Raw genomic sequence first — 24,176 nt, 5'->3', positions numbered from 1 at the left:
AGAACCCATTTTTTAAAATTAAATCATTACTCAACCTTTCAGAAAAAATATTATTATTTTTTAAAAGATTTTATTTATTTATTTGACAGATACAAGTAGGCAGAGAGGCAGGCAGAGAGAGAGGGTGAAGCAGGCTTCCTGCTGAGCAGAGAGCCCAATGAGGGGCTCGATTCCAGGACCCTGGGATCAGGACCTGAGACAAAAGCAGAGGCTTAACCCACTGAGCCACCTAGGTGCCCCAGAAAAAATATTATTATCATCACAGAGATAAGAAATCAGAGATAGGTTAAGTATTTTATCGAGGTCAAATAGCATGGATGCAGCTGTAGCAAGAGTTTGAAAGAATCTGGTACTGAATCAACCACAAATCCGTTTCTTAGGAAATGGATTTAAAAATTACTTGGTAATACTAGCTACTATTCTCAAGGATGGATTAGGATAACCATGTTGAAGATGTTCTTTGAACTCACAAGGTATCTTCACCACCAAAACTTAATTCTTAGCTCCTATAAGCTACTGTGTAACAAGGAGGGCAGGCTAGACTATGACTGGTCTTGATGTATTGATGATCTGGGTTTAAAATTTGGTGGACTTGATGATTTAGACCGTAATCAGCAGATACTTACTTTCTGAAAAAGAAATTGTTTCTTTACATTCCATTAAAAATTTTGTTGAGGTTCTTCTGGACCTTCATTATTGTAGTCTGTTTCTTCTGCTCCTTCATTATTGTAGTCTGTTTCTTCTGCTCCTTCAATGGTGTTAAAATCATGTATAGTCTTAAAATCTTTATTGTAACTACTAGCCTACCAGGGACTACTAATGAAGCAACCTGCAGACTGCATAGTCAAGAGCAAGCTGAAATAAGAGGGTCTATTTCTCTGACTTAGAATTTCACCCACCTAGATGGAATTCCTTTTACCATTGTGCTAACTTCCTTATTCTATGGAGAAGGTATCTGTTCATGTTTCCAATAAAGTTACTTTACTCACAAAACAAATGTGATTTAAATTTTATTTATGTATTGAAGTGGACTTTTTTCACTTGGGTTTTGCCAAAAATTTTACAATGAACAATGTATTTCCTTTTGAGTTATATTTATTAATGATTTCTTCTAAGAGATACAAGTAAAATTTCCTTATATGATGTCATCTCTTCTTAGAATTACAAAATCTTACTGTAATTCAAATATATAAGAACTAATTAAGCATATTTTTTCCCAAAATGATAAATACATTGCCATTTCATTTAACAGATATAAATTCTTATACTTCTTTCTTTCCTGGCTGTTTCAATTTCCCTGGCTACCTTTAAGTATCTTCAAAGCTATGTAAGAAAGGAATCTTCTATGATGCTATATTTATTCCTTTGATATAATAACTTTTTTTTTTAACTTTTTGGTTTATGAGTCTTTTTTTTTTTTTTTTTTTTTAGAGATTTTACCCATTTATTTGACAGACAGAGATCGCAAGTAGGCAGAGAGAGAGGAGGAAGCAGGCTCTCTGTGAAACAGAGAGTCCGATACGGGGCTCGATCCCATAACCCCGGGATCATGACCTGAGCTGAAGGCAGAGGCCTTAACCCACTGAGCCACCCAGGCACCCCAATATATAATAACTTTTGTGTGTTGAGAGAGAAATAAAGTATGCAGGGCTTGATGCTTTATGCTTAGGGAGTTTTTATGCAAAGGTCAAAAACAGAGGTGGAAATTATTATTGTCTTTGCATATATGTAAAAATTGATATTTAAGAGATTGAGAAACTGAAATTCATATAATGTGTGATGGGTAGAACCAGGGTTTGAACTAAAGGCCTGCATGGCTCCATATAAAAGGCTCTACACCAATGTGCTTTAACACTTTCAAACTCATTCCAAGTAAAGAGGAAAACAGTTTCTGGCTTCAGAGGAGAGCTCTGGCTCTTTCCAAAGAAGGATAATGACAGCCAAAGACTAGAACAATTAATATGATGGAAGAAGAGGGCACATTACATGCATTAATTCAGTTAGGTTAGGTTAATCAGTCATAGGCTTTGAAGACGTGATAGTAATTACCTTTTATTGAAAGACTCTGGCTGTAAGAAGTGTAGATGAAGCAGATAAGCAAATAAAATTATGCATCAGGAACATTAGACTTCTAAAATCACAAGGCAAAGGGATAATTAGACTGTTTTGCACATTTGTGAAAAGAATAAGAATGAGAAATATCTAAGAAGTGGGCCACACCCACTATGAAGAAAATATAAAAGTCCGGGTTCAAGCAGTGATGTTCATTCTCTGGAAAGTCTCCTTCAACATCAAACCAAATCCTGACACAATGAGCTACTACTATGGCAACTCCTATGGTGGCCTTGGCTTTGGCCTTGGTGGTTTTGGTGGCCTGGGCTATGGTTATTGTTCTAACTATGATCTTGGAGGCTTTGGTGGTTATGGTTGTGAATTCTTTCATCCTGCTTTCTATAGGAGATACTGGTCATCTGGATTTTACTAAAAACATTTTCCATGGCATAAAAATTTATGGAATTTCTATTATTTTCCTTAAATGGCTCTTCTGATTTTTTCACTATGATCTTTGATATGTTTGAGAGACTGCCTTAGCCATTGAAAAAGACATCTAAAACTAATCTCTGGATCCATGGAGAACTATTTTCTTGATCAAGAATTTCATCTCTAGCTGAATATCCTCATTCCTTGCCCATCACTGACATGCAGCTTCCTTCTTTATTTCTTCTGTGATACTTCTGGGTATATTTCAAAATAAACTTCACTCTTATAGAACCTTATTATATTTATTTAGTCTAAATTAAATTTCATTTATAACATAGGCATTTATCATATCTCACTGAAAACATGTCCCTATAGTATTAGTTCATCTTTTAAAATAGTACTCATAGGAATTGCATTAAATGTGTAGATTGCTTTAGGTAGCATAGACATTTTCACAATATTTATTCTTCCAATCCAGGAGCATGGAACATTTTTCCATTTCTTTGTGTCTTCCTCAATTTCTTTCATGAGTACTTTATAGTTTTCTGAGTATATATTTTGTGTCTCCTTGGTTAGGTTTATTCCTAGGTATCTTATGGTTTTGGGTGCAATTGTAAATGGGATTGACTCCTTAATTTCCCTTTCTTCTGTCTTGCTGTTGGTGTAGAGAAATGCAACTGATTTCTGTGCATTGATTTTATATCCTGACACTTTACTGAATTCCTGTATAAGTTCTAGCAGTTTTGGAGTGGAGTCTTTTGGGTTTTCCACATATAGTATCATATCATCTGCGAAGAGTGATAATTTGACTTCTTCTTTGCCGATTTGGATGCCTTTAATTTCCTTTTGTTGTCTGATTGCTGAGGCTAGGACCTCTAGTACTATGTTGAATAGCAGTGGTGATAATGGACATCCCTGCCGTGTTCCTGACCTTAGTGGAAAAGCTTTCAGTTTTTCTCCATTGAGAATGATATTTGCGGTGGGTTTTTCATAGATGGCTTTGATGATATTGAGGTATGTGCCCTCTATCCCTACACTTTGAAGAGTTTTGATCAGGAATGGATGCTGTACTTTGTCAAATGCTTTTTCAGCATCTATTGAGAGTATCATATGGTTCTTGTTCTTACTTTTATTGATGTGTTGTATCACGTTGACTGATTTGCGGATGTTGAACCAACCTTGCAGCCCTGGAATAAATCCCACTTGGTCGTGGTGAATAATCTTTTTAATGTACTGTTGAATCCTATTGGCTAGTATTTTGTTGAGTATTTTCGCATCTGTGTTCATCAAGGATATTGGTCTATAGCTCTCTTTTTTGGTGGGATCCTTGACTGGTTTTGGGATCAAGGTGATGCTGGCCTCATAAAATGAGTTTGGAAGTTTTCCTTCCATTTCTATTTTTTGGAACAGTTTCGGGAGAATAGGAATTAGTTCTTCTTTAAATGTTTGGTAGAATTCCCCCGGGAAGCCGACTGGCCCTGGGCTTTTGTTTGTTTGGAGATGTTTAATGACTGTTTCAATCTCCTTACTGGTTATGGGTCTGTTCAGGCTTTCTATTTCTTCCTGGTTCAGTTGTGGTAGTTTATATGTTTCTAGGAATGCATCCATTTCTTCCAGATTGTCAAATTTATTGCCGTAGAGTTGCTCATAGTATGTTCTTAAAAGCAATCTACACATTTAATGCAATTCCTATCAAAGTACCATCCATCTTTTTCAAAGAAATGGAACAAATAATTCTAAAATTTATATGGAACCAGAAAAGACCTCGAATAGCTAAAGGGATATTGAAAAAGAAAGCCAACGTTGGTGGCATCACAATCCCAGACTTCAAGCTCTATTACAAAGCTGTCATCATCAAGACAGCATGGTACTGGCACAAAAACAGACCCATAGATCAATGGAACAGAATAGAGAGCCCAGAAATAGACTCTCAATTCTATGGTCAACTAATCTTCGACAAAGCAGGAAAGAATGTCCAATGGAAAAAAGACAGCCTCTTCAATAAATGGTGCTGGGAAAATTGGACAGCCACATGCAGAAAAATGAAATTGGACCATTTCCTTACACCACACACGAAAATAGACTCAAAATGGATGAAGGACCTCAATGTGCGAAAGGAATCCATCAAAATCCTTGAGGAGAACACAGGCAGCAATCTCTTCGACCTCAGCCGCAGCAACATCTTCCTGGGAACAACGCCAAAGGCAAGGGAAGCAAGGGCAAAAATGAACTATTGGGATTTCATCAAGATCAAAAGCTTTTGCACAGCAAAGGAAACAGTTAACAAAATCAAAAGACAACTGACAGAATGGGAGAAGATATTTGCAAGCAACATATCAGATAAAGGACTAGTGTCCAGAATCTATAAAGAACTTAGCAAACTCAACACCCAAAGAACAAATAATCCAATCAAGAAATGGGCAGAGGACATGAACAGACATTTCTGCAAAGAAGACATCCAGATGGCCAACAGACCCATGAAAAAGTGCTCCATATCACTCGGCATCAGGGAAATACAAATCAAAACCACAATGAGATATCACCTCCCACCAGTCAGAATGGCTAAAATCAACAAGTCAGGAAATGACAGATGCTGGCGAGGATGCGGAGAAAGGGGAACCCTCCTACACTGTTGGTGGGGATGCAAGCTGGTGCAACCTCTCTGGAAAACAGCATGGAGGTTCCTCAAAATGTTGAAAATAGAACTGCCCTATGACCCAGCAATTGCACTATTGGGTATTTACCCTAAAGATACAAACGTAGTGATCCAAAGGGGCACGTGTACTCGAATGTTTATAGCAGCAATGTCCACAATAGCCAAACTATGGAAAGAACCTAGATGTCCATCAACAGATGAATGGATCAAGAAGATGTGGTATATATACACAATGGAATACTATGCAGCCATCAAAAGAAATGAAATCTTGCCATTTGCGACAACATGGATGGAACTAGAGCGTATCATGCTTAGCGAAATAAGTCAAGCGGAGAAAGACAACTATCATATGATCTCCCTGATATGAGGAAGTGGTAATGCAACATGGGGGCTTAAGTGGGTATGAGAAGAATAAATGAAAGAAGATGGGATTTGGAGGGAGACAAACCATAAGTGACTCTTAATCTCACAAAACAAAATGAGGGTTGCTGGGGGGAAGGGGTTTGGGAGAAGGGGGTGGTATTATGGACATTGGGGAGGGTATGTGTTTTGGTGAGTGCTGTGAAGTGTGTAAACCTGGTGATTCACAGACCTGTACCCCTGGGGATAAAAATATATGTTTATAAAAAATAAAAAATTATATTAAAAAATAAATAAATAAAATAGTACTCATAAAGGGGAACCTGGGTGGCTCAGCTGATTAAGCATCTGCCTTTAGCTCCGGTCATGATCCCTGGGGTCCTGGGATTAAGCCCTGGGTTGGATTCCCTGCTCAGTGGGGAGTCTGCTTCTCCCTCTGCTTCTGTCCCTCCCAGCTCTCATGCGTTCTCTCTCTCAGATGATTTAGTAAATTCTTAAAAAAAAATAATACTTCTGGAACTTTAGCCAGCAACTCCTTCATTTCACATGGTGCTCCCTTTTCTTTCTCATCTCAGTAAACATCAAAATTAAGGTTAAATTGTTGCTCCAGATAAATTTAGATAAATCTATCTGGATAAATTTAGAGTTTTCTAACTCTAATTATTATTCTGATTAATAGGCAAATTTTAAGTTTAATGTAATCGCTAGTCTGACCTTTACATGAATTCGAACATAAAGTGAGGTGCTATGTATGGAGAATCTATCTTGGGGCACATGAATTGCTATTTCATGGGCTTTTCAAAGGGGACCCACTGCTTGTTATGTCTCCAGTGGAACCAGTAATGCTTCCCTGTAAGTCAAAAGCAAGGCGACTGGTTGTTTGACCCTATCCCCAAACTTCTGCTTTTATAAAAATATGGGGCATGTGAGGCTTTTTATCTCTGTTCATGCCTTCTTGATTATTTTAATATTGCTGGATGCAAAACTTTTCAGACTTTATCCTTTACCTTTCTTCTTGTTTGAATAATTGGATATTGATTTCAGATCCATGTTTCTACTGTTTTTCCAAACTCAGATTGAGTAATGATATGTGTTCTTCATTTAAATTTTTAAGAAGTATCTTTCAAAGTTTTATTTATTTATTTTAGAGAGAGAGGGGGAGAGAGAGTGAATGAGCAAGAAGGGAGGGGGAGAGGGAGAGAGGAACCTGAATCAGACTCCCCACTGAGCAGGGAGCACAAGGAGGGGCTCAAGATACCAGGCCCCTGAGATCATGACCTGAGCTGAAATAGTCAGATGCTTAACCAACTAAGGCACCCAGGCACCGCAATTATGAAAAACATTTTATGCAGGTTTTCTTTTTGCCTCCCTAATTCAAATACAAGACTCATTGGAGACTTCTAATTCATGTATTGGCTTCTTGAGACTTCAAATAATCTTCATTCTTTGATCTTATATGATACAATCCCTGATAAAATTCTTTCTTAATTGAGTGAATTTCATTGATCTTGATGGTTAAGTGATTTTCACAGGTATTGGTAACAATGTGTTCAAGAACTACAATGGATATCAGTAAAAACTCATATATATCAATATATCTACCTATAAAACATATATCAGCACATATTAATTTAATATACATCACATTATGTAAATCAATGTATCATATAATTTGTACTGTTTATTCTTGATAATGGCATTAGAGATAATGTTTAAGATGATTCTCATGGATTACATCCAGAAGCAACCATTTTCAATCCCTCATATGTCAGGAATTTAGTGCCATAAAATGAATCCTGGGGCATTATCCACTTATCCAATCAGTAAGGAAATATGTGATTCAACAATTCAACTGAAACTGATTGTTTTTTTAGAGTCCACATATTTTAGAGCTATGTGGTGAAACATTTGTAGAGGCAATAATATGTTATCCAGTACTTACCATGTAATAATATAATAGGGAACAAGTGGGTGGAGGTATGCATTAAGCACAATTTACCATCTATTGTAACAGGGATTTCTTACATGGCTCTTTCACTTTTATATGTGCTTAAAATTTCACAGTGGAAAGTTTCTAAATGTTTTATTTTGTGGAAAGGAAAATATCCACACTATAGAAAGTAAAGAACATGCAGAAGTGGATAAACCTTGCAAAAAAATTAAACAAGTTAGTTAATTATATAATGAAAATGATAACTTTGTATTAATTGCCATGGAAAAGGCAAATACAATGTTACTCATAGAATGATACAGATATTACAATTTAAGAGCTGGCTTTGGGGACACCTAGCTAGCTCAGTTGGTCAAGCATCCACATCTTGATTTTGGCTCAGGTCATGATCTCAGGGTCATGAGATCCAGACCCGCCCCTTCCCCAACATGGAGCCCCATGTCTAGCTACACACTTAGTGTAGAGTCTGCTTTCGATGATTTCCCTCTGCCCCCCCCCCCCCCAATAAATAAATAAATCTTTTTTTAAAAAGAGCTAGTTTTGGATTACTAAAATCAACATAACTTATTGACCTTCTTAGATGAAAGGAAAAATGGTTTTTTACTTCATACCATGTTATATTTTAAAGAGTTTCATAGCACATAAATAGTTTGAGTTTAAGCAAAGAAGATTGGAAGTCAGATAAATACTGATGTCTTAATCATGGTCATGCCACAGAATGTCCCGCTCAGATTCTGTGTCTAGGTTTGGAAGTCTGAATGAAAACAAAGGTTTAAAGAGATACATTTCAAAGATGTCAAGTAGACTGATAGTACACGTGAGGAAAAAAGGCTACAGAAGTTGTACATGTTTTCAAAGACTGAACAGTGCTGCTATTACTGGATCAAAAGATAATAGTAGGCGCATAGTTAAATGGAAATTAATGGAAGTTTGATCTTGGACTATTCACATTTATTTTGGTTTAACTGTCAAATAAACTTATTTTACAGTATGTGTCTGATTGGTGTTCTTAAGTAATTTGGGCTCTATGTAAGATTCAGTATCATTACCAAGAAACATATCTAAGCTTGGCCTTTGCTCTCCTGTAGAAACATTTTAATTTTCAAGTCAAAGCAACTTTTCAATGCTGGTTTCAACAACAAAATAGTAATCTACCTTTTTATATTTTCCTGTATTTTTACATTGATCCCTGACACTATGAAAAACTAATTTTATTACTTTTTATTTTTAAAGATTTTTATTTATTTATTTGATAGACAGAGAGAGATCACAAGTAGGCAGAGAGGCAGGCAGAGAGAGAGGGGGAAGCAGGCTCCCCTGCTGAACAGAGAGCCCGATGTGGGGCTCGATCCCACGACCCTGAGATCATGACCTGAGCTGAAGGCAGAGGCTTAAACCACTGAGCCACCCAGGTGCCCCTTGTTACTTTTTTTTAATGTGTTTCTTTCTTTTTTTTTTTTTTCTTCAGATTTTTATTTAAACTCCAGCTAGTTAACCTACAGCACAGTATTAATTTAAGGTGTAGAATTTAGTGCTTCACCACTTACATACAACATCTGTGCTCATCACAGCAAATGTCCTCCTTAATACCTATCACCTGCTTACCATCTCCCTGCCGACCTCTCTCCTGGTTTGTTCTCTACAGTTAAGATTCCTATTTTTACATTCTAATATCCTTCTCACCCAAGTGATTACCAACTGCATAGATGTCCCAGCAATGAACTTGAACATAAATGTTAAAACACATGTCTTAAATAAAAGCAAAGAGAAATCTTAGGGCCCAATGCTGTTTTGTTTTTGTTTTTAATTTTTTTAAAAGATTTTATTTGTTCATTTGAGAAAGAGAGGGGGGAGAGAGAGAGAGAGAGAGAGACCAAGCACCAGCAGGGGAGGGAGAGGGAGAAACAGACTCCTCGCTAAACTGGAAGCTCAATGTGGGCCTTGATCCCAGGACCTGGAGATCATGACCCCAGCCAAAAGTAGGTATGTAAATATTTGAGCCACCCATGTACCTCTGATGTTTACTTTTGTTGTAAAGCTAATCTACATTGGTTTCTAATATTGCCTTTGAATAGGAACAAAAACAAAATATCTAGTTTCAGTTTTCCATTTACCCATAAAAATCATACAAGTACTATGGACTTTTCATCACGTATCTAGTATCTAATGCTTTTTTTGAAGGTTTATTTCTTTATTTTAGAGACAGAGTGAGAGAGAGCTGGGGGAGGGACAGAGAAAGAGGGAGAAGGAAACCTAACCCAGACTCCCTGCTGAGCCCAGAGCCAGCCATGGGACTTGATCTCCTGACTCTGAAATCAGGACCCTGGAATCACAACCTGACCCTAAACCAAGAGTGAGAGACTTAACCAACGGCACCACACAGGCACGATTTGTGCCTGCTACTTTTGTGTGTGTGTGTGTGTGTGTCTACTACTTTTATTGCAACTTAATTTCAGCCTTGACCATCCTTTTTTTGCTTTCAAGAATTTTATATATAATTCACACTTCACAGAATACCAACTACCTAAATTATCATTTCACTCTTCTCACTGCCCTGATAAAAACATAGAATGTAATTCATAGTTCATGCTGATTGTAACCTAATTGATTTGCCAGCCATCAGCTATTCTTAAACTCATTGCTAAGATCATATTGTTTCACTCATTGCAGACAAACCTTGCTTGCTTTTGTCTCCAATTACTCGCTGAAGCCATTGTGCCTTGAAGGAATCTGCACTTGTCTTCTCAGTTTATTGCATTTTTACCTGTACTGCTAGCTCTAGATCTTCTCTGACTTATTTTGTGGGACAATTCAGCTGTCACAATAATAGATAACTCTTCTATACCACACTTAAAATAAGCTACTCCTCATTTTACTCTTCTCTAAATTGCTATCCTGTGTTTATACAAAACCACACAAATGCATATTTACACACTCAAATCCAACACATAGAATATGTCCACACACACATGCACACACACACACACACAGATATATATACACACACACACACATATATATTTTATTTTTTTACTACAATGAAAAAATAAGTTTTTCTTGTTCATGGGGTAGTCATTTATATTTTTATTATCAACCATATCGGAGCCCTAAAGCCCTTCAAATAATTCTCAATAATAAGAATTCAATTAAGCTTTGTTTTGTTGATTGAATATCCAATTTTTTCACCATCTTTTCTCCTTGATATTTGAAATTTGGTGTTTCTTCATGTAAATGTCTATCAGGTCTTCTGTAAAATAATACTATATATTTAAATTGAAGTTTCCAGAAAAAAGAAATTTTAAAAGTTCACAGATATTTGTTATGGGTGCTTTTACAAGATATTTAGGTCTCAAGAATGTAAATATCAAATTCTTGACCGAAGAGCTTATAATAGTTACAAAGTGGAAAACTTTTTTTTTTTTCAAAGTGGCAAAGTCAAATTAATAACACATAGAAGAATTGAAGGGAGTTAGTAGGTATTTATGGGCTAAAATTATTGAGGGATGCTATCAGGAAAAAAACCTCATGATGAGCAAAATTCTCTGAACAAAAGTGTAGAGCAAAGAAAACCAGCTGAGGTTTTAAGAAGCAATTTGAGAGGATTCATCTAGGTAGAACGGATGTTTCATATAAAGTTTTAGGAAAAATGGTGTTGAAAAATTAGCCTTTGGTGGTGTTTGACAAGATTTGGATATATTTGTCTCCAAATATAAAGGTACTTTAAATTATCCACAAAAATCCAAAAGCCAGAAGGGAAAGATAACACTCATTCATGGTTCTACATGAGCGTGTTCCTATATAAAAACACCTTTGTGCTCTCAAAGTAAGAATATTCACTGATATTTCCCCCCAAAATCATTACATTAACTTAATGAATCACAGAGAAAAAAAACTGAAAAAATTTGTGTTTAATGAAAATCCAGTCTAAGACAAAGTGAAGGAGACATAATTTGAGACATAGAAACATCAGTCTATGAGAAAAGGAGGGAGAGAGAGAGAGGAACTAAGAAACAGACTGAACTGTAGAGAACAGACTGGTGGCTGGGGGGGGTTGCTGGCGGGATGGGGAAAACAGGTGATGGGGATTAAGGAGTCTACCTGTTGTGGTGAGTGCTGAGTGTTATATGGAAGTATGGGATCACTATATTGTACACCTGAACTAATATTACACTGGGTGTTAACTAATTAGAATTAAAATGAAACAAAAAATACAGTTATCATGACAAAAAAAAAAAAACTTATGTGAAATAGGATCCTAAGTACTAAGATTTTCATATAAACTATTTGTAAGTGTTAGCTTTCTAGTTAGGAAAATAATTGTGCTTTACTAAAACTGGTTTTGAGATATTAAAATTTCAAAGAAAAAATTTATTCGTGTATCTTTGAAAGTATCCTCAATAAGAAAGGTTTGGCTTACTGGTACTGTTTGTTACCATTTACCTCATCTCTGAAGATGAGTTCTGCATATAATGGTTCCTTTTACCATACTCTATATTCTATTACCTCTTTTTGTAATAAAATCAGTTGGAAACAGGACTATAAATAAATAAATGTTCTGTTGTGTGACAAAGGAAAGGTGTAGCATCTGCGCTTAAAAAATGCTTTTGAAAATGACAGCGCAGACAAAATATTGATATTCAGGATCTATAAAGAACTTCTCAAACTCAACACACACAAAACAGATAATTATATCAAAAAATGGGTAGAAGATATGAACAGACACTTTCCAATGAAGACATACAAATGGCTATCAGACACATGAAAAAATGTTCATCATCACCTGCCATCAGGGAGATTCAAATTAAAACCACATTGAGATATCACCTTACACCAGTTAGAATGGCCAAAATTAGCAAGACAGGAAACAATGTGTGTTGGAGAGGATGTAGAGAAAGGGGAACCCTCTTACACTGTTGGTGGGAATGCAATTTGGTGCAGTAACTTTGGAGAACAGTGTGGAAATTCCTCAAGAAATTAAAAATAGAGCTTCCCATGACTCTGCCATTGCCTACTGGGTATTTACCCCAAAGATACAGATGTCGTGAAAAGAAAGGCCATCTGTAACCCAATGTTTATAGCAGCAATGGCCACAGTCACCAAACTGTGGAAAGAACCAAGATGCCCTTCAACGGATGAATGAATAAGAAAGATGTGGTCCATATATACTATGGACTATTATGCCTCCATCAGAAAGGATGAATACCCAACTTTTGTAGCGACATGGGAGGGACTGGAAGAGATGATGCTGAGTGAAATAAGTCAAGCAGAGAGAGTCAATTATCATATGGTTTCACTTATTTGTGGAGCATAACAAATAGTATGGAGGACATAGGGAGATAGAGAGTAGATGGGAGTTGAGGGACATTGGAAGGGGAGGTGAACCATGAGAGACTATGGACTCTGAAAAACAATCTGAGGGTTTTGAAGGGGCATGGCGTGGGAGGTTGGGGGACCCAGGTGGTGGGAATTAAGGAGGGCACGGATTGCATGGAGCACTGGGTGTGGTGCAAAAACAATGAATTCTGTTATGCTGAAAAGAAATTTAAAAAAATGCTTTTGAGAGAACAAAATGACACTCTCATGGGCATAAAGAACAGAATATAGTATCTATGAAATAATGGAAAAGTGATCATTTGATAAATACTGAATTCTCAAAAAGAAGACAGTTTATAGGGAACTTTAAATGATTGGAATAGGATTTGTTTCCTTCATGTTTTATAGACTTTTAAGGGGAGATACTGAAGAAAAACTAAATTTGAAAATCACATTGCTATCCAGACATATCTTTTCTTTAGTAAATAAGAAAGAGAAAGGAAGGAAGGAAGGAAGGGAGGAAGGGGAGAAGAAGGGGGGAGAGAGAAGGAAGGAAGGAAAGGAGAGAAGGAAGAAGGAAGGAAAATTGACAGTAGCATTGCCTAGTTAGAGTGTGTGTGTGTGTGTGTGTGTGTGTGTGTTGTTTTTCAAATTCAGAACAATGAAATAGGGCAAACTACAGACTAATATTTTTATTTGGCAAAAACATATTTTTCAGTTATTTTTGTTTGAATTTACTTATTAGTTAATGGACAATGACTTAGATAATCTACATAGATGCATTTCAAAAAAAACATTTTTCACTGTGCATTTTATTTCTGGCCAGTATAACTCTTCATTTCCTGATTGTTACTGACTGTAACTTTATTATATTGAGGAAGGGGCATATATTGAGGAAGGGGTATGTTGAGGAAAAATTATTTGATGCCATCATGAAATATGCTAGTCATATCAGCCTTAGATTTCAAAGGTAAGATATCATTAGAGGAAAATATTATTTGTTTTATTTTTTATAATTGCTATCTAACTATTCACTTTTTTTAAAAAGACTTCTTTAATTTATTTGACAGAAAGAGAGGGAAAATAAGCGGGGGGGGGGGGTTGGGGAGGGAGAAGCAGTATCCCTGCTCTGCTGGATGAGGGGCTCCATCCTGGGATCCTGGGATCATGACCTGAGTCGAAGGCAGACACTTAACTTACTGAGCCACCCAGCTGCCCCTAACTATTCATTTTATTCACTGGCAAGTATCTCAAAATTTGCCTTTAGAAGCTGAGGAGTATGAATCATTGGAATCATGGTCACCTTCTAAAACTGTTGTTCAATGAAATATTTGTTTATCACTAGATAGCCAAATCTCTTAAAGTTGACATTTGGTACCTTCCGCTGTGAAATAGAGATTTTTCCCAAAACATATTTTTTTGTTTTTAATTGTTCTCAGATACTTTTTTCACCGTAATTATTGAATAAATATAAAACGCTATGTATTCTGCATATGTATTACTACACATATGAGGATTTTACTTATTCTTTTAAAAAGCAAACTTTGGTCAAAATGCTCTGAGTATTCACTCAAAAGTTATCCTTATTTGATGGAAACAAAGAAATTACAAAGAATAAAAACTTTAGCTTGGCAATGTCTCTATTTTTCTTCATTGAAGCACATAAGCACTATTCCTTTACCAAGATCCATCTTATATCTGTCCTATCCTGGCCATTCCCCTTGCTACAGACTCGAATTTCAGCTCTTACATAATCAACCATGATTATTGCCACATCATCTAACTCTTCTTACTCTTCAGATTTTCCCACATCATCCAACTTGCACCAAGACATGTATTTCTAAAATTTCACATTTTTTCAAAGTACTTCCCTGAACAAAAATTAGAGGATGATTTTCCACAAACAGCAAATTTCCCAACCCCAAATCCTAACTCAACTTTTTTCTACCATTTTTAAACATTTTCCCAGCTTTATTGAAATATAATTGGCATATAATAATGTGTAAGTTTGAGGTGAACAACATGCTGATTTAATACACTACGTATGGTGGAACAAAACCACAATAGGGTTCGTTAACACTTACATCACCACATATAATTACCTTGAGGGTGTATGTGTGCTGGGGATGTGGGGTGAGAACATTTAAGACCTACTCTCTTAGAAACGTCTAAGTATACAGTACTGTAACTGCATCCATGGTGTATATTAGATCCCCAGAACTTATTCGTCTTATAAGTGAAACTTTATGGCCTTTAACCAACATCTCCCCATTTTGCCTAGCCAGAAGCTCCCGATAACCACTGTTCTACTCTCTGATCTGTGATTCTACATACAGATGAGATCATTATTTGTCTTTTGCTGCTCACTCCCTTCTTGTATGGGAACCTGTTTACACATTTAGCATTAAACACATTTAATAGTGTTTATATCAGCTTTGCTCCTTGCTCATGGAGGCTACACAGAGCCTAGTCTTGCCTCAGACCATTAGCTAAAGTCATTGCCTCCTTCTGGTTTCTCCTCCTCCCTTTGATGTTTTATTGAGTCTTTCACATCCTTCTTATCTGGTGTGTCCCACCTTCTATAAACTTCGATGAGTGAAGCTAGCCCATGGAAATCTTAAGCTCTTTTTAACTGCTTTTGAGATAGGGGTCTCTATCTCCATTTCTCCAGACTCACTCCTGTGACTCGATCTCTACCCCACCTCACCTCCTCCCAGCCTAAAATACTCAGAAAACCATGGGGATACCCCAGACACACATATTTTGAGATCACAGCTAAAAAGGCAGGCTTTCTATAACCACAAATGGTCATTTATATCTTTCCCTTTTATCATCTACTTTTTCCAAAGCAGAGTGAAATAACTTTCATATTCCATATATTCAATACAATTTATCATTTGACTGAATCTTCATTTCATTTGTAATCCTTTCCTTGTGTAACCCATAATGTAGAGTCTTCCATTCTATAAATAACTATAAATAACTCCTCTATTTTCTATAAATAAACATTTAGAACTTCCCATTTTAGCTCTGACTAGCAAGAGCCTAGACCTTGCCACTCTAATCCTTACAACAAGAAATGGCTGGCCATACCAAAAACCAATGACTTTTATAGAATCTAATAGCGAACTGAGTTTGCAGGACAAACCACCCCTAAAAATCCAGAGGGATGAGAGAATCCAGAGTTACAGCTGAGATCTTCTTACCAACAGAAGTAATAAACTGGTATAAATTCTTAAACTGTGATTGTGATAAATGGCTGGAGGTTAAGTGTGGGTTAGTGTAAAAGTGAGAAATTCCTAGGGGCTTCAGTCTCAGAGGGACCCACACTTTTATGGACTTTATCTATAGTGGAATCACTATAGATATGAACATTTGAGGAAGATACACTCTTTTCTCTAACTGGGGGAGAAGAAGAAGAGTAATCCTTGTGAAACACGTCCAGAGCCTTCTCCTTAAGTGTAGACGTCTAGACCAAGGGCAAGGGACTACAAGAGCCCTGGGGAAGAGGGTTTCTCTTACCCAACAACCTTTAGCTTTCCTGCCCCACAAGAGGTAGGTCTGAGAAATTAAGCTTTTGTTAAATTTCTGTCTTCCAAATCTCATGCAAAATATTTCTTTCAAACCTAGGACTAACCTAGAACTATACCAGAAGGGCACTTCTTGAAAACTCAGCTTATCTAAATTGTTATAATACCATCTGACAGAAGAGGCATGTTTCATAGGAAAGGCAGTGTTGAAGGATTGAATTACATCCCCTAAAAGGAAACCTTGAAATCTTAACTTATCTTGGGTGCCTGTATATGGGAATTAATTTGGAAATAGGGTCTTTATAGACATAATGCAGTTAACATGAGGTCATACTGGATTAGGATTAGAATCAAGAATTCGGGTTGGAATTCAGTGTGTGGTGTTCTTATAAAAGAACAGAGATGTGTACTCACACACACACACACACATGTGATGATCTAGGCAGAGATCAAGTGATATAGCAGCAAGATGAGAAATGCTAAGAACTGACAGCAGCATGAAATGCTGGGCAGAGGCAAGGGATGGTCCTCTCTTAGCGACTTCTTAGGGAGCATGGCATTGCCAATATCTTGGTTTTGGACCTCTAACCTCTAGAACTGTGAAAACATACACTTCTCTTGTCTTTAGACACCCAACTTGTGGTAACTTTCTATAGCAGTCCTAAGAAACTAATACAAGAAGTATTACTTATACTGTGTCTTCGATAATCCTCCTATAGAGTTTGTCTTTATAAATTAAAAAGATTGAAATGTGATCACAGAGAAAATACAAACAAAAGAGACTGGTAAATATTTTCTACTCTTTTTTTCTGAATAAGCTGTCTTTAATTTTTGGATTAATTTGGATTAATTCAATCATTGGTGATTCTTTAATACTCAGTACCCTGGTTTTTTAAAAGTCAAAGAGAAAAAGAGACAGAAAATATAATAGTTAAAATAGACAGAAATTGAGTTTAAGGAAACATGAAGAAGATATCTGGCAATGACAAAAATCTTAGAAAAATGCCAGAAATGGTCTATGGATTGCAAGGGAGCTTAATAATTATATTTTAACTGTAGAAATATGTGTAATTTTAAATTCTGATAAAAGGAAAGTGAACACTGAAATATTTTCAAGGGAAAAAATAAAACATTCCATGCATTTTTGAAGCTACCCTTTATAAGAAAGGTTTGGCTTAATTGTACTGTTTTTTTCACCAAAGATGGGTTTTTAAAGAGAATGAAGCTCGTGTGTTATGGTTTACCACACCCACACTGAGAGAGTATAAAAGTCCAGGCATAGGTGGTGATATTCATTCTCTGGAAAGTCACCTTCAACCTTAAACCAAATCCTCAAGCCCTGACACAATGAGCTTCTACTACGGCAACTACTATGGTGGCCTTGGCTATGGTCTTGGTGGCTTTGGTGGCCTGGGCTATGGTTATGGTTCCAATTATGGCCTTGGTGGCTATGGTTATGGCTGTGGCTACTTTCGTCCCTATTTCTATGGAAGATACTGGTCCTCTGGATTTTACTGAAAACACTGTTCATCTGCAATGATCGATTTCCCTGATCCAGAATTCATTACCCAGGCTATCTTCGCTCCTGTTGTGTTATTGACATGAAGCTTCCTTCTTTATCTCTTCTGTGATAATGATGAGCATATTTTCCAATAAACTTTGTAAACTTTCTAAATCTTGTTTCATTCGTGTTTGTCCATCAAAATGCACTTGTTATTCATAATTTCAGCATATTCGAGCAACCTATTTCTTTGAAACCTGTCTTCCCTATTCAGTTATTTCCTCTCTTACTTCCTGATCTTATTAACTGTTAGCCTATAACTCCTATGTGCGTCTCATGTGATAACTTGCTCAGATATTGCTCCCTTTTTGATTCAATATCCTGTAGGATCATGTATTTGACTATAATCTTATTCTTATGAATATAAGAATACTTCTTTTACAAAGTTATTAGCTTAATGTAATAAGTACTTTGACCTCAGCATATCAGGGAAAATATTTTTGAGTACATTTGCTCTTTAAAAATTTATTTTCAACAGCTTCGTAAGAAAGAGCTGTGCATGCCTTTTTTGCTCAAACACTGTTCAGGGGGTCCCTCTACCAGGTGCTTCCCTGGAAAACAATGACGGGGTACACATTGTTTGACTCTTCCCCATCCAAACCCCATGTCCCCAAACATTCACGCTGCCTACACCATTAGCCTTTGTTTTTAACCTGAAAAACTTTCCTGTGTTCAAATTTATTTTATTTGAGAACCTGAGAAACTTTCCTGTGTTCAAATTTATTTTATTATTTTAACATTGTGATATGTAACTATTTAACTTTTGGGGTTTTACCCTACTTCTATTCGTAACTTGTAAAAAAAAAAATGAAGCTTGAATCAATGTTTCTGTCATTTTTCTAACTCATGTTGAAAACTGGCATTTTCCCCCTCATTTTAGTCATGAGAGGGATTTTATTGCAGGTGTTTTCTTTATAGTCTTTCCTCAAACCTGAGACTGCTATTCATTTTTATATCATATTTTAGTGACTTCAGTTCTATAATCTTCATCTTTTATTTATTTTTTAATAGAGAGGCAGAGAGAGAAACAGAGAAATAGAGAATGAGCAGGGGTTGGGAAGGTGGGGGAGGGAAATTCCTAAGCAGGTTCCGCACCCAGCAGAGAGCCCAGCTTGATCTCACAACCATGAGATCATGACCTGAGCTGAAATCAAGAGTCGGACGCTTGAACAATGAGCTGCTCAGGCGCCCCTTCATCTTTTAATTAAACATGATGCAATTACCAATATAACTCTCATTTAAGTAGGTAAGTTACACAAGTCTTCATGGATCTCCAGTGATTCTCACTAGAACTTCTGTAACGTGTTCACACGCTGTTTGTGTTGACATGTTTGATGACTTAGTGAAACTGAAGAATGATTTGGATGATGTGTTTCACTGGTTCAAGCTTGAAACAGGACTCTTCAAGGCAAACCATAAAGCAGAGTGTTAATGAAGAATAAACTGAGGGCTGCTGGAGGGAGGTGAGTGGGCGATGGGCTAGATGGGTGATGGGTATGAAGGAAGGCACTTGTGATGAGCACTGGGTGTGGTGTGTAAGTGTGGGATCACTAAATTGTGCACCTGAAACTAATATTACACTGTGTGTTAACTAGACTTCAAATAAAAACTTGACCAAAAAAAAAAAAAAAAAGAAAGAAAGAAACAGGACTCTTCAAATTGATCATTAGCAGTTTTTTACACAGTTGGTAAATCCAGCCTGACAGAAAACTTTAAATAATGAGTCTTAAATCCCAGGGAATATAAAATAATTAAAAATCATACACTTAATACTTCTTTAAAGAAAGAATGTTTTCACCTACCAGATCTACTGGAATATTTATGGATCCAAAAAAGCAGCACATCTCAACATGATGCAGCAGCAAGCCAAGCATGTGAGGCTACACTTGAAACAATTAACCTTGAATTGATTTTTTTTTAATTTTTTATTTTTTATAAACATATATTTTTTATCCCCAGGGGTACAGGTCTGTGAATCACCAGGTTTACACACTTCACAGCACTCACCAAAGCACATACCCTCCCCAGTGTCCATAATCCCACCCCCTTCTCCTAAACCCCCTCCCCCCAGCAACCCTCAGTTTGTATTGTGAGATTAAGAGTCACTTATGAATTGATTTTTTAAAGATTTTATTTATTTATTCGAGAGAGAGAGAGAGACAGAGAGAGACAGAGATAGTGACAGAGATAGTGAGAGAGAGCATGAACAGGAATGGGAGGGAGAAGCAGGCTCCCTGCTGAACAGGGAGCCCGATGTGGGACTCCATCCAGGGCCTTGACATGATGATCTGAGCAGAAGGCAGACGCTTAACCAACTGAGCCACGCAGGCTCCCCGTTTTGATTTTTTTTTTACATTTTACAAATGATTTATGGAATATGTTTCTATTGTACTATCCACTTTTCTGTATTTAAAGATTTCTTCATACCATGATTTCAAAGTCAATTAAGAGTTTTATTTTGTAAGATGGTCTATAGGACATAAAGATACTGAATGGAATTGTACTTCATGTGCACCTTGCTAAAATGTTATTTTAAATAAGTTGCAGCTGGGGTCCTGGGTGTCTCAGGTGATTAAGCGTCTACCTTCAGCTCAAGTCGTGGTCTCTAGTTCCTGGGATGGAGACCCACATCAGGCTCCCTGCTCAGTGTGGAGTCTCCTCCCTCCTCTGCCTCTCCCCCTGCTTATCCTCTTTCTCTAGATCTCTCTATCTCAAATGAATAAATAAAATCTTAAAAATAATAAGTTAGAGAAAGAGAATAGCCAACAAAGAGAGATGCATATGCACTGTCATGAGGAAGAAGAAAATTTTACCCAGAGAATAAAGAAGGAACTAGAGATTTAGGCTCAGTGTTGGGTTATTTAGAGTGAACACAGGGCAGACATCCTTAAATATTAAGTAAAATGATGTTTATTTCATATTGTCACAAATTTAAAAACAGTAGTGGCATAGAAAAAAATGAGTTTAAAAGAAAAATCAATGAAAGCCAGATAAAATGCCAGAATCTTGGCACTTGGCAAGAAAGTCCCAACTCAAATATGGTGTCCACAAGTGGGGATTAGCATAGAAAGCACAGGAGATAAATTTTTAAGGAGATAAAAATAAATTTTTTAAATATTTAAGGAGATAAATTTCAAAAAATGCCATGCAGACTGATTATCTGAGTGATGATAAGGAACAGAAATGTGAGTGGAGTCCACATTTTCAGGGTCAGAGGCTTGAATGAAACTGCTGCCCTCAATTAAAGAAACAGAGAAATAGATAAATATGTGACTACAAGAAAAGAAAGTTTCATCTAACACTATTTGCCTCTACACTGTCACTTGATTTCTAAGTGAAAATACCTCATTGAAAGAATATTATAATTATACTTCTATGTAATTTCTACTCATATATTAATTATAATTGCCAAGAAACACCTCAAAATTACTCCCTGGCCAGCAGATAACTATATCTTAAATGCTGAGTGAAAGAATCAAAATGACCTTCCAGAGTAGGTTTTGGCACCAAATAATTTATTTTTATAAGGTTTTCTTTTTATTATTATAACTAAGTTGCCCAGGGGCACCTGGGTGACTCAGCAGGTCAAGATTTGGGCTCTTGGTTTAGGCTCAGGTCATGATCTTGGGATCCTGGGATCGAGCCCAGCATAAGCGTCTGCTTGAGATTCTCTCTCCTTCTGTTCCTCCTCTCCCACCACCGCACACACACAGGTGTGTGTTTGTAAATTGTGCTCTCTCTCCCTCTCTCAAAAATAAAAAATAAATAAATAAATAAATATCTATAGTTAATTTGCCTGGGTGTGTTCTTATTCCTGAATGTTTACAAACATATTTCCCTTCCAACTGATTGATGACTGACTAGAAATCCAAAGAAATGAATTCCATCACAATTATTTAAATTTCTGCATTTTAAACATACGTACTGAGCAATCTTAGAGCCTGATATATAAATATATATATACATATATATATATATTTAATAAAGCTAATCTGAAGAGGTATAAAACAATACATTTAAACATGAGGAAAAATAATATAACTATGGCTTATAAGGTTTATACTTGTCTCTAAATATCTGTTCACATGTTATTGATTTTTAACAAAATACGTTAGGTTCATCCTTCCCAGTCCATTTTTCTTATTTTATTCCATAAGAGGTTTTTGCAAGAGCTTCTCAAGTGGTCCTCCTGCTTTCAAGGATTCATCATACAATCCACATTGCAGAGAAAATATGTCTTCCTAAAACATCAGTACTTTGCTGCCATTGCCCTAAACAAAACTATAGTATATAATGTATGCAAGATCCACCTTGGTCTTACATTAATATGCTTCCCAACCATCAATTATTTTTTAAACTCTGTACATGAGTCACATAGTGTTTTGCTCACTGAGGACACACCGTGCTTACCTCTGCCTTGGGTCATGAGCTAAAACTGCTTTTCTTTGCTGAAATCTCCTCCTTTCTTCTTATTTTAAAGAATTCTTATATATTCTTCTTGATGCAACTCATTTTATACTTCTTGGAATTATTTATAAGACACGGCAGTACTATAATAGCTAATTTCTCTGACTCAGTCTTGAAATCAGTGTAACTGTCATTTTAACTCTTCCATACACTCCTTTTTGTTGTTCATAAGAAAATAGTCACATGTATATATTCATGAACACACACCAAATACACACACATTTGCATGTTGCATACAACATGAAGAGATTTGCGCAAGAACTCCTCTGTGAGTACAATGAAATTGTGGGATTTAAATAAGTACATGGAGTGATTATTTATATATTTATCATCTATCATTTCTCTGCCCAAAAGCTTAGCATAGTTTTTTTTCCCTCATAATAAGATATAAATAGAAACTTTTAATTGTGATTCTGTTGTGTAATTTGAAATATGAAGCATCCCTTTGTATAAATAACTCTTCAAAAAAGCATATACAAATTTAAATTGGCATTTCAAGAAAAAACAAATTTTAAAAATCAACAAATACATATTTACAAATCATCACATTAGGCATCAGCTCCGTGACCACAAAGTGCTTTAAAACTAGTCTTAGTAACCAGTTAAAAAATGAAAAACATTTTGCAAGAGGCAGTGTCAATATGGAAGACTAGTAGTGTGTTAGTAGGTGTTTGTAGAAGGAGAGGGAAGGAGGTTACTTTGGAATGAGGGAATGTTTGAGTTAAAGCCCTGAGTGAGAAAGGCATTTGAAGTTTTAAGAAATGATTCAAGAGGCTCACTTAGGTAGAACGGAGGTTTAATACAAGTTGCAGCAGGAAAAAACTTGAGAGAGAAGGCTTGATTTATTTTATGACAAGAGTATTGAATTATGAATATTATCTTTACAAGTATGAAAGTGCTGAATTTATTATATAAACATGCAAACAAGAAAGTAAAAGCACATACTCGTTCCTATTTCCTTTCTGAAAAATAAGACTTTACAATCATTATGACTATTCAATAAATTTACCCTAGTTTATTTAATCGTAAATATGAAGGAGAAATCATCATTGAAGAGAATCATATCTGAGGCAAAATGGACATAACATTGACAAATATCAAAATCTCAAGTTCTCTAAAGTAAGGAAACCTGATTATTACATTAAAAAAAAGATTTTGTTTATTTGACAGAGAAAGATACAGTGAGAGAGAACACAAGCCAGGGGAATGGGAGAGAGAGAAGCAGGTTTCCCACCAATGCAGGGCTTGATCCCAGGGCCCTGGGATCATGACACAAGCTGAAGGCAGACGCCTAATGACTGAGCTATCCAGGTACCCAAGAAGCCTGATTATTATGATGTAGATATAGAAATATATGAAAACATAGGCTTCGAAGACATGAAAATAACTATTCAATACAAAGGCTGGTTTGGAGGAATGAAAATTAAAGAGAAATTTATGCATGCATCTTTGGGACTACCTTAATAGGAAAAGTATGGCATAATGGTACTGTTTTCAACCAAAATGGATTTTTGAAAAAAATGAAGCTCATGTGTTATGGTTTACCACACCCAGAATGAAGAAGCATAAAAGTCCAGGCACAGGTGGTGATATTCATTCTCAAGAAACTCACTTCAACTTCAAACCAAATCCTCAAGCCCTGACACCATAAGCTACTACTACAGCAACTACTATGGTGGCCTTAGATATGGCCTTGGTGGCTTTGGTGGTCTGAGCTGTGGTTATGGTTCCATCTGTGGCCTTGGAGGCTATGGTGGTTATGGCTGTGGTTACTTTTGTCCCACTTTCTATAAGACATACTGGTCTTCTGGATTTTTCTAATACTTTTTATTACCCACTTATCACTTTTTAATAATT

This window comes from Mustela lutreola, chromosome 2, assembly GCF_030435805.1.
Source record: "Mustela lutreola isolate mMusLut2 chromosome 2, mMusLut2.pri, whole genome shotgun sequence".
Classification (NCBI taxonomy): Eukaryota; Metazoa; Chordata; class Mammalia; order Carnivora; family Mustelidae; genus Mustela; species Mustela lutreola.
Note: the sequence above shows the minus strand (reverse complement) of the source record.